We start from the raw sequence: 13,070 nt of genomic DNA on the forward strand, positions 1-13,070 counted from the left end.
CCACCTATGCCTCCACAATCTCCGCAGCTATCTCCTTCACAATCCTGGAGTGTAAGTCATCTGGTCTCAGTGATTTATCCAACATCAGACCTTTCACCTTCCCCAGTATCTTCTCTTTAGTGATGGTCACTACATTTACTTCTGCCACTCGACTCTTTTGATGTTACTGCCGTCTTCCACTGTGAAGACTGATACAAAGTATCTATTCAGTTCCTCCACCGTTTCTTTGGTCCCCGTTGTGACTTCTCCAGCCCCATTTTCCAAGAGTCCGATGTCCACTCTTATAAACAAAAAAAAACTTGCAATCTTCTTTTGTATTATTGGCTAGCTTACACTCATATTTCATTTTCTCCTGACAATGTTTCTTTAGTTATCCCCTGCTGGTTTTTAAAGGGTTCCCAATCTAATGACCTTCCACAAATCTTCACCACACTCTAGGCTTTTTCTTTTGCTTTAATGCTGTCCCTGATTTCCCTTGTCAACCACGGTTGCCTCGCCCTCCCTTTAGTATATTCCTTCTTCCTTGGAATTAATTTCTCTTGTCTTTCCCAAATTATCCCCAGAAACTGGGCCAATTGAAGCTCCAAAGTGGTCAATTAGTGATCACTTATCACTCCACCACAAATTTTCCCACAGAGGATGAAGCCTTATTTGGTGTATTAGATCTTCCTCAATAGACTAATGGTGGGAATGTGAGGGGCTGGGATTCCTCCCAGAGGTTCACCTCAAGCTCTGTGCACCCCTGTTCCTGGGCCTGGGTAACTACCAGCCCCACTCAACAGCACCTCCTAGCCTGACATTACCATGAACCTTCCCATCCCTGTTCCTCTCCTTCCAGTTGCAGCAGCTGTCATCTTTGGGAACTGGAAGCAGTACCAGCAACAGTCAGTGCTGCTGGTGCTACTGTTAGAGTTATGAAGTGGAACTTCTTCCTCAGACAGTGATGGATGTCTTCCACTTTACTCTCCTACAAGCATTAAGCAGCCACATGGCAGTTTGCTAGGTGAAAGCAGGTTTACCATAAATTTATTCTCTGGGAGAGGGGGATCCCCAACAGTATGTAATATCCTAACTTTATTCTAGTTATACATTTTCTCACAAATGTATAGATTCCATAAACTACTGATTCTAACAATTTTGTTGGGACACATTGGAAATACATCAAACATACAAGAATGACTACACTAATTTTAAAAGCAACATGGAATACATTAGCTGTTTACATCATAGCATGCTTCTTCAAAGATCTCCTAGTCTACTTTCATCCTACTCATGAAGAGGAAAAAAAATTTAAACAGAGAGACTCATAAACCAAAAACATACAAGATACATTGACACCTGCTGCTGGAGTGACATTACGTGCTTTCAAGTGGGTTCACTGCCCTAATTACACCACAGATTAAGAAAGTATCTCAATCCATATGTTTCAACTCAACAGCTTCAGGGTTTAATGTTCTGGGGAAATGTTTCATTGGATTAGTTAGAGTTGCCACCTGTTCCTAATTTCTCACATTTCATTTTAAATGGCTTTTTAGGGGCCAATTAGTGAACATTCATGTGATTTGAAAATTCCTTTGCAAAGGAGCTGGCTTCCAGCAAAATGTTTGTGGATGATGAGGGAGAGTACTTGCTTTTGAAAATTAAATCTTCCAACTACAGCTTTTCAATCTGAATTGGACTAGCCAGCCACCTCTACCTGATCTGGAATCTTAAACTGGAGTAAAGAACAAATTATTCTGACTCATGATTTATTTAAATAAACAATTGGAAGGAATAGCATAATTAAAATCCCAACAATGCAGATAGAGGCCATTCAGCCCTTTAGGTCTGTACCAAGTCTCCGAAGAGCATTGGAGCATCGAATATATCTGATCCAGATAAAAACTGGAATGCTCTTCACATTTCAGAACCAATCTCAGCATCAAACAATTCAGATTAAGAATAGTAATTAAGGAATACAATTATGTAATGTATCGGCTACAATGTCATTTAAGACATCTTAAGGTTATGAAGGACACTATAAAACTTCAAAATGTTCTGTTTCTATAGCTTTCCAACTCGATATAAAGCAAATACATCTGTCTACCCTGCCGCAAATCGAGCTCCAACGTTTCACTATTATACAGTCTGGCACAAACAGAACAATCATCCCCTCACTGTGAGCCCTGTTTTAACTCTCATGTAAGCAAATGGGTTTTGAGTGAAGTAAAATCTACATGTTTGACTCTAAATGGTTCACAACCATCATCATCCTCAGGTAATCTTGCCTTGCTAACATTGTACACATGCTGAGTTTTCTTTGTGGGGTGTCTGGTTAATAAGTACTGAGAATCACAGCAGATGAGAGAAAACTGGTGGGAGTCACATATAATTTGAGATATTTTGGAAGTAGCCAACATATTCTTACTGTGGTGCCAGAGAGCGATCCCGAGGTACAATCCCTATTGCATGTTAAGCCATCTGGTTGTAGCCAGGCAGCAACAGGATCATTCTTGAACATGGAACAGTACAGGCCCTTTGGCCCATGATGTTGTGCTGAGCATTTTTCTTAATCTAAGATCAATCTAACCTACACATCCCTCAATTTACTGCCGTCCATGTGCTTGACCAGCAGTTGCTTAAATGTCCCTAATGTCTCTAACTCTACTACCATTGTTAACAGTGCATTCCAAGCACCCACCACTGGGCATAAAGAACCTACCCCTGATGTCTCCCTTATACCTTCCTCCAATCATCTTAAAGTTATGACCCCTTATGACAACCAATTCTGCCCTTGGGAAAAGTCTCTGGCTATCTACTCTATCTATGCCTCTCATTACTTTGTACACCTCTTTTTCCTTCTTCTCTCCAGTGTGAAAAACCCTAGCTCACTCATGTTCTCTTCATAAGACAATCCCTCCAATATATCACCTGATGAAGGAGCGTCGCTCCGAAAGCTAGTGAGCTTCCAATTAAACTTGTTGGACTGTTGATTTTTAACTTTGTACACCCCAGTCCAACACTGGAATCTCCAAGTCATGCCTCCAATCCAGGCAGCATCCTGGTAAATCTCCTCTGCACCCTCTCCAAAGCATCTACATCCTTCCTATAATGAGGCAACCAGAACTGGACACAATATTTCAAGTGTGCTCTAACCAGGGTTTTATAGAGCTGTAGCAAAACCTCATGGCTCATAAAATCACTTCCCCTGTTAAGAAGACATATAGTGTTTTGGCTTTCATTAACAACCCTATCAACTTGGGTGGCAACTTTGAGGGATCCATGTACATGGACCCCAAAATTCCGCTATTCCTCCACACTGCCAAGAATCCTGTCTTTAACCCTGTATTAATCATTCAAATTCGACCTTCCAAAATGAATCACTTTACACTTATCCAGGTTGAACTCCATCTGGCACTTCTCAGCCCAGCTCTGCATCCTGTCAATGTCATGTTGTTGCCTGGAACAGCCCTCAACACTACCTACAATACCACTGATCTTTGTGTCATAGGCAAACTTACTAAACCATCCTTTCACTTTTTCATACAAGTAATTTATAAAAACTACAAAGAGCAGAGGCCCATGAACAGATCCTAGTGAGACACCATTGGCCACTGATCTCCAGGCTTTCTATCCACTACTACTCGCTTCTTCTTTTGACCAGCCAATTCTGTATCCAGACAGCCAAATTTCCTGTATGCCACACCTCCTAACTTTCTGAATGAGCCCACTGTGGAGAACCTTATCAAATGCCTTACTAAAAGCGATATACATGACATCCACTGCTCAACCTTAGTCAACTTGTCTTGTCACGTCCTCAAAGAACTCAAAAGGTTTGTGAGGCATGACCTGCCCCTCACAAAGCCACACTGACTATCTTTAATCAAACTGTTTTTCCAAATAATAATAAATCCTATCTCTCAGAATCCTTTCCAGTACCTTGCTTACCACAGATGTAAGACTGACTGGTCTGTAATTCCCAGGGATGACCCAATTCTCTTTCTTGAATAGAGGAACAACATTTGACTCCATCCAATCAGGTGGTACTACTCCCATAGAGAGTAGTGATACAAGTATCATTGGCCAGATTCACAACCATCTCATTCCTCACTTCCTATAGTAACCTTGGATATATCTGGTCCAGCCCTGGGGCCTTACCTAACTTGATGCTTGCCAGAATTTCCAGCAATCCACTTTCTTAATATCAATCTATTCAAGCCTATTAACCTGGTCCACTATGTTCTCACTATCAATAAGGTCCCTCACTCTCGTGAATGTTGAAGAAAAAAAACTCATTTAGGGCCTCCCCTATCTCTTCAGACTCCAGGTGCAAGTTCTCTCGACTATCTCTGATCAGCCCTACCCTCTCTCTCTGATTATTCTCTTATTCCTCACATATTCCTGAAGAATATGTGAGGAATTCCTGAAGAAGGGCTTATGCCCGAAACGTCGACTCTCCTGTTCCCTGGATGCTGCTTGACCTGCTGCGCTTTTCCAGCAACACATTTTCAGCTGTAATCCTCTGAAGCTGTGCCAGACCCTTGCTTTTTCAACCTTAAGTAAGCCTCCTTCTTCCTTTTGACAAGAAGCTCCTCTGCTCATCATCCAAGGCTCCTTCACCTTACCATTCTTTATCTATCTTAGAGGGACAAAGTTATCCAACACTAGCAACAAGTGCTCCTTAAACAGCCTCCACATTTCTGGTGTTCCTTTCCCATAGAACAATTGTTCCCAATTTACACTCCACAGCTTCTGTCTTAGAGCAGTATAATTTCCCCTCCCCCAATTAAATACCTTTCCATAATGTCTGAGACAATTGTGATCACTGTCACCAAAATGCTCTCCCACCGAGAGATCTGATATCTGGTGACCTCTGGCCCATCTTTTGTTTTATTATTCTGTCTGAAGGTCACCATGATCCCTAATCCTGATTTAACATAACTATTACAAATTGGAGAGCGGCTTTATGTAAACTTAATTTGATCTGTTAACTGGCTTACTATAGGGTGGTGGAATTTGAAATTCAGAATCTCATTTTTTTTACCTAAAGGCAAGTCTATCTTATATAGAAATACTTAATTCAATTATATCTGGATATGTTATACAAATGTCTGTTGTTTTTCTTTGAAGCTATGCCTATTCCAAAAGTAAAACACTGCTAACATTAATTCTTAATCTTAATTAAGATTAGTTCTTTCAGAATCGTTTGATTAGCTAAATAATAAAAATATGCATGCAGAAAAGTGAAGCCCAATTAGGAACAAACACCAACAGCAAATATCATTAATATAATTTTTTTTTAGTGCTTTGATGATAAGATTTTTTAAAACATAGTCATTACCTATCACAATAATGTTTGTTTGGACTGAGTGAATTGAGAATCTGGTATTTAAAATTTTGTTTGTCATCTTAAACATATAGTCCTAAAATGGCCCCTGTATCCTTCCTTACAGCTAAGATATTTCAACAAAGTTCTTTAATCTGACACTGTTTGAAGTAGATCCAGCACTTTCAAACATTCGAGCGCTTCAACCTCCCTCATGTTTAAAAGGAAATAGTTCAACATTGTATAAAGTTATCTTGTAATCAATTATCATAACAAGGAAGATTTGTTAAGTACATTCATATTTTGAGATATTGGTTGGGCTGAAAGCACTAGTATACCTTCCACAGTTAAATAGCAACGGGATGTCCATTTCTATTATGAAGTATTTGAAATAATACAGAATTAGAATAATAATGCCTAATTATCTTCAGTAGCAATGAAGACCTATTTTTATATTTTACTAACACTGACTTCTGCTAGAAGAATTAGCAACACTAGCACCGAAACTGAAGAACAATTGCAGCTAATTAAACTTATTAGATTTTTATTTCCAATATTCGGTCTCTTCTGATCGTGTGTATTCATACTAGGCGGCAGACAGTAACCTTGTTCAGGCTGTCATATTTTCAGGCTAGTTCTTACTTTATTTTAGATCACAGGATGGGGAGAAAGAATATGGTCATTCTGTGCTCCTTACCTATGAAGTTCTTTTTTAAGCAGAGATCACTTTCAGCGATCAAGAGCAGAAATTACAATCGATTTTTATCTTTCACTTAGTCCAGGGTCAGTGAAGCCATTTTTGATGCTGTTATTGCCAACCTGACTCAGACTGACAAACTGATTAAACCTGGAACCTTCTTGAGTATTGGTGGTCCATTCATCAGAGAAGCTGCGTTGAATGTTTTGTATTTGTTAACACAGTACTGGAATAAGATTCATTTAATAATTATTGCAGTTCTCAAGTAGTCAAAATCCAGACATTTTAAAAAAGAATGCAGGTTATAATACTTAAATTATATTTATATGTACTAGGGTAAATATTGGCTCCATTAGGTCTAAAAGGATTGCATATAGTTGAATCAACATTCAGCAACCATATCTTTCTGTCACAGTTTTGTTTCTTTTCCCTAAACCTGACTGGGAAGAGTGATGGAAACCACTAGCCTTCTCAAATTCTCTGTAATGTTGCCAAAATGTTTCAAATGCTGGCTATCCTCACCTCAATCTTTTTCAGATGGTTTGGCCTGTGCAATGAAGAGTTCACAACTCAGACTCTGACAGGCATACGATTGTGTTTTAACTTTGGGTATGCTAACCCACAATATTTACTTTCTTCACTTCTAAGGGTAAGGCTAAGCAATTTGGTAAGAATAGCCTTTTCATGTCCGATGCTATGATAACAAACAGAGTAGGCCTGATGATTTCACTGAATGAAGAGAGCACTTGTGTGGGGGAGTTTAATTAAATGGCATGCCTTTTCAGTGTACTGCAAGATTACTATCCACATCCTGATTGTGATTATTTGTCTTCACATTCTTTAATTAACAGAAAGCCAGGTCATGCTAGCAATAGCAAAAAGTTCACAGGCAGTACTGTTTAAGCAAACATCATAATGAAGCCTCATGTTATTGGATCACTTGTTCAAATGTCCTGTTTTTACATCATTCCTATAGTCGCCACATATGTCTAATATATGACAGGCTTAGAATATACTTTTTTTAATACTTATAAAAAAAATCCACTTCTGATATAGCTATTCACGTTAAAATTGCTGATTGGAATGGCATTTTCACTGTTTTTCAAAAAAAAAAGAAAAGCAAGTCCAATAAGGTTATATATTAAAATATATTCAAACATCAAGCTGCTTACAAACCTTAGTTCCTGAGAGTGTAGTTTTGTTTACATTTTTAAGTTGTTTACTTAAGACATTGTGGTAGTACATGTCCCTGACAAGAAAGCAGACTGTTTTTTTCCAAGGCTTCTTCAATCACTTTTGAAGCAACTTCTGAAAGCTACATGACACTAATTTTTTTACCCTCGGGTATTCAGTTGGTACTTTTTTTGGTGTGAGAATTCACCTTTGGTTAGTCGCTATGAGGAATGACACTAAATGTACTCTATGTGGGAAATGTTTGTTCAGCTCCAAGTAGACTCTGCTGGATTTTAATTTCATCCATTACAATAGAATAAGAATCACAGAAAATCTGCAGTTAGAGGTTATCACCCAGGAAGCAAAATTGAAAATTAATCCCAATGTCTTTATATTGCAATTTCCCCTCCAAACTCCAGAAACACAGATGTGATACTAATTAGAACCCAGAGAAACATCACAGCATTCTAAATGTAAGGTAAACATAAATCTCAAATACAGTTTTTTTTTGTAGTTAGTGACATGTATTATGTGTTTCATCTCATTTAATGTATGTCCATCTTAGTATAAAGAAGATTTAAATTACTCCCATAAAAGCCAATAGAGTTCATGGATTGAACCCTCATTAAATAAATGTTATTCGGACAATATTGAGAATTGAATCTGTAATAATAGAGTCCAGATTGTTGACTGTGGCAGTTTTAAAATATTACTGACATTGAACAATCTCTTCAACTATGCAAGAATGCTGGATCCAATGCTTCATTCTGAAAACTTTAATATTTTCCCAGTTGCAATATATTTCTTCTCCATTTGAATCACAGAATCCCCTACAATGTGGAGACAGACCCTTCAGCCCAACAAGTCCACACCGACCTCTGAAGAGTAACCCTCCCAAGGTTACTCCCAGACCCATTTCCCTACCCTATTATCCTATGTTTACCCCTGACCAGTGCACAGAACCTACACATCCTTGAACATTATTGGCAATTTAGTATGGCCAATTCACCTAACTTGCACATCCTTGGACAGTGGGAGGAAACCCACGCAGACATGGGGAGTGTGTGCAAACTGCACACAGACAGTGACCTGAGGCTGGGCTCAAACCCAAGTCCTTGGCGCTGTCAGGCAGCAGTGCTAACCACTGAGCCACCATGTGAGTCTGTGTGCTGGAAGAAAACTAATAAGCTTAAGAACTGTTCGGATAATAGTGTTTGAAGAAGTTAAAGAGAAAACATAAATCAAATACAGAGGCTGATGAATAACTTCTTGAGTGGTGTTAACGTATACGGTTTAATATTTTCTTTCATTCTGGTGTTGGATCATGTACCTACCCAAACTATAGCAAGTTAAAAGATCAAGTCTCAACAGTTCTAATCCTATTTTCAATTTATTCCTAACAGTCTCAGATGATTGTGTCCCTTTTTACTTTGCTGATGCATTCGTAAACTGTGATTAAGGTGGCATTGATTCTCAGAGAGAGTTTGTTATAATTAACAGTAAGATTCTTGACTACACGTGGTGGCAGAACTGAACTACATATTGTCAATAAATGGTGGCACAAGACTCCATCTTCCATTCACTGAATTTTTAGCTTTGACCATTGTTGCAGGGAATTGTCAAACAGCAGGTAGCCAGTACCTAATGGAGAAGGACGGAAAATGAATTGAGAAATATTTGCAAGGCTGCTGTCACTTGCTTCCAGGCAGCAAATTAAGGCTGGGGTAGAAACGATGTGTGTAGACAAAACGACCTACCCATTAAACTGTAGGAAGTGCATTGCCTGGGGAAGAAAAAAAAAGGTGAAATATAAAAGGCAATAAAATTGTATTAATAATAAACTATTTACTTCTGGTGGTATGGATAAATGAAATTTAAAGTTTAAGTGAACAACCATGGGTCACAGATTTTACTTTTTTGAGGTGTACAGCTGTACCTCATTAAAAGCATGCCATGTACCAGATGTGGATTTTTTTTTGAAGAATCTGCACATTTGTTGCAAGGTGTACTTAAGTTTTTCTTTTGATGCTGGGCAATTATTTAGAAATTGTCCCATTACAAAGTAAAACTGAACACAAACAACTCAATCTCTGAAAGTGTATACATCTTACATACAGGCAGCAGGACAAATAATGGAGAATAAATGAATAACTGCGGGTGCTGGAAATCCGAAATTGCTGAGGAAAAACTCAGCAGATGTGAGTGCATCTGTATAGAGAAAGCAGAGAATTGTTTTGGCTACAGTGACCATTCTTCAAAACTAAATAGTTGGCCATTTGCCTGAACGTTGCTCAATTGATAAAATGATATCTGTTCATCTTATCTTTATATCATTAGGGCCTATTTTTCCTCATTTTATCTGCTTCTTTTGTTTCCAAGTATCATTTCTTGCCTTTTAATGATTTAATGATGGAACTATTTAATTATTTTTGTGTTTATGTTTTAAATAGTACTTCCTATTAGATTGGCTGGTGCATTAGCTGCAAGACCATTTGATAAAATGAATTGAGTGATGTGATTAGCTGTTTTTCTGTAAAATGAAATTACAGCTCTGACACTTCCTTTGCCTGTTTCATGTTACCGCATATTTCACACGTATATGTAAACTTATATTTTTATTTCTACCATTGCGTACCTGAACCCAAAAGTCTCTTTAAACCTTCACTGCTTTGGGTTTTTCATAATTCAGGAGAAGTCTCTAAGTCCTGTATCCATGCTGTATATCTCTATGACTCTGACTGTATCAAAACCCTTTTGCTAAAGTTCTGCCCATTTGCTTAACCTTTTAATTTTTTTATAACATCATACTTTAATGCTCTTATAATGGTACTGATTTGTATGTCATTTGAAAATTTGGTTATGTGACTTTCTTTCTAATCATTTAACTAGTTTGTAATTACAGTAAATAGTTAAAAACCCAACACACCTTCTTGTGGGATACTATTAGTTACTGACAATTGTAGTACTTATCCATTATCCCTATTCGGCCTCCTGTCACTCACCTAACCAAGTCAATAACTTTCCCTCAATTTCACAAACTCACTGATAGTGAACTTATTGTCTTCTGGAATTAATAACTAACAAAGAAGGTTAATCTGACCTCACCCACCCATTAGAAATCTGTAAGCAAAATAGCGTGGATGCTGGAAACCTGAAACAGAAACTGAAAAAAAACCTCATCATACTCAGAAGGTTAGGTAGTAACTGTGGAAAGAAGGGTTTATAGTCTGAATCTTAACATATTTTGGCTGTGTCAATTATGTAGAGTTTCACTGAGGGTTTTCCTCTGTGCACCCTGGTAAAGGTTCTTAGCATAACATCCCAAAATCACTTAGATTTGATTAGATTAGATTCCCTACAGTGTGGAAACAGGGCCTTCAGCTCAACAAGTCCACCCAGACCCATTCTCCTACCCTCATTAACTACATTCCACAACCCATTGGTACCACACTTGACTAAATCCAAACCTAATTCTACCATCTTGCCATACCCAGAAAAACTTGTCATTGCCTGGATATGCTTGAGTAGACTTTCGATCCTGGCACCTGCCATCTTTAAACAGTAGTCCATCTGGAGATGCACTGCCAGCCTGGAACTGCCCAACATGGGTTGGGACATTTGCCCTCAGATGTGACAGGACAGGAGATTGGCATCCTGCTTTACACATAGGTACCCGAATGTCCTGGCAATTGGGAGAGTGCAGAGTGGGGATCTCATCATCCTCCAGGACCAGCAGAAAATATCACACAGCAATGCCCAACAGTGAAGATAGATGGTTGGTGACCTTCTACACTCTACTGGTGTAAGTGCCTCCATTTTCACCCCAATACTTCACACACACACACACATTCCAACTCTGTTGCAGCATCCCCCTCCCATCAAGGTTCATGCTCTGCCACTTGCTTTTACAACATGGAAAGAGGTCCTTCACCCTTTTTGTGCTGGTCATCAAGCACCTATCTACTCTTGTCCCATTTTCCAGCACTTATCCTTAGCCTTGCTTACCTTGACACTACAAGTGATCATCTAAAATATTGGTAAAATACTTTGATGGTTCCTACCTCTACTATCCTTTCAGGCAGGAAGCTTTAGATATCTACCACCGTCGGGGTGAAAAAAACAATCTTTTTTAAATCCTTGCCAATCTCGTCTCTTACTTTGAGTCTATACCCATTGATTAGTTATTCCTCCACTAAGTGGAAAGTTTCTTCCTAACTGGCCTATCCACACCCTTCATGATTTTGTACACCTCAGTCAGATCCCCTCCCCCCACCCCCCCAACCTTCTTTACTCTAAGGAAAACAATCTCAGCCTAATTATTCTCTCTTAGCTGAAACAATACAGCCCAGGCACTCTAGTCCTGGTAAATCACCTTTGCACCATCTCTTGTGCAATAATACTCCTCCTATAGTGCGATAACCAGAACTACAAACAGTACTCCAGCTATGGCCAACTAACATATTATACAGCTCCATTATAATCTTCCTGCTCTCATATTGTATTCAATGTTTCAACCAATAAAGACAAGTTAGCGATTTTTAAGAAGATTTGTAGCTCAGTTTCATGATAAGTCTGTAAGTTAGCTCGCTGAGCTTGAAGGTTTGTTTTCAGACATTTCATCACCATACTAGGTAACATCAGTGAGAGTTTCTGGTGAAGGGCTGGTGGTATGTCCCGCCTCTCTATTTATAGGTCTTGGTTTAAGGTGGGTGATGTCATTTCTGTTTTTTTTTCTCCAAGGGAAGTTAGATAAGATCTAAGTCAATGTGTTTATTGATGGAGTTCCAGTTAGAATGTCACGCCTTTAAGAATTCTCATGTGTACTTTGCCTGTCCTGGGATGTGTGTTGTCACAGTCAAAGTGGTGTCCTTCTTTGTCCGTATGTATGGAAACTAGTGAGAGTGGGTCGTGTCTTTTGGTAGCCAGTTGGTGTTCATGTATCCTGGTGGCAAATTCCCTGCTAGGATCCTTTAGGTTCATTAATCGCTGTTTAAGTGTGTTGGTAGCACCCAAGAACTACAAAACGCAGAAGAAAAATATCTATACAACATTTTCAAGAAAAACAGGTACCCAATATACACAAACTGCTGATTCCTCAGAAACAAGGCTAAACAAGCGGACACAATGCAACCAAAAACTATAACCACATTACCTTACATCAAAGACATATCAGAAATGACAGACTACTCAGACCCCTTGGCATCATGGTAGTCCACAAACCTACCAACACACTTAAACAGCAACTAATGAACCTAAAGGATCCATTAGATACCACCAGCAAAACTAAAGTTATTTACAAAATACAATGCAAGAACTGTTAAAAAACACTATATCGGACAAACTAGCAGGAAATTTGGCACCAGGATACACAAACACCAACTAGCCATCAAAAGACATGACCCACTCTCACTAATTTCCATACATACAGACAAAGAAGGACACCACTTTGACTGGGACAACACACACATCCAAGGACAAGAAACAAAGACATGCATGAGAATTCTTAGAGGCATGGCAATCTAATCGGAACTCCATCAATAAACACATTGACGTAGATAGGATCTAACTTCCACTGAATAAAAGAACTGGAAATGACAAACCCACCTTAAGAAACCAAGACCCATAAATTGAGAGGTGGAATATATCACCAGCGCTTCACCTGAGCGCTTTACCTGTTATCTAGTACGGTGACAAAACGTCTGAAATCAAACCTTGAAGCTCAGCGAGCTAACTTACTATAAAGACAAGTAACTCATACCTTCTTACCCACCTTATCCACCTATTCTGTTGCTTTCAAGGATCTACGGACATGCACATTATGGTCCCTCTGACTCTCTTTACTTCCTCAGGTCTGATATTCATTATGTACTCCTTTGCCTTATTAGTCTTTCACAA

The sequence above is a fragment of the Chiloscyllium plagiosum genome, unplaced genomic scaffold (genome assembly GCF_037043375.1).
Source record: "Chiloscyllium plagiosum isolate Xiang-an unplaced genomic scaffold, Cpla_swu_hap1 HiC_scaffold_19, whole genome shotgun sequence".
NCBI lineage: Eukaryota > Metazoa > Chordata > Chondrichthyes > Orectolobiformes > Hemiscylliidae > Chiloscyllium > Chiloscyllium plagiosum.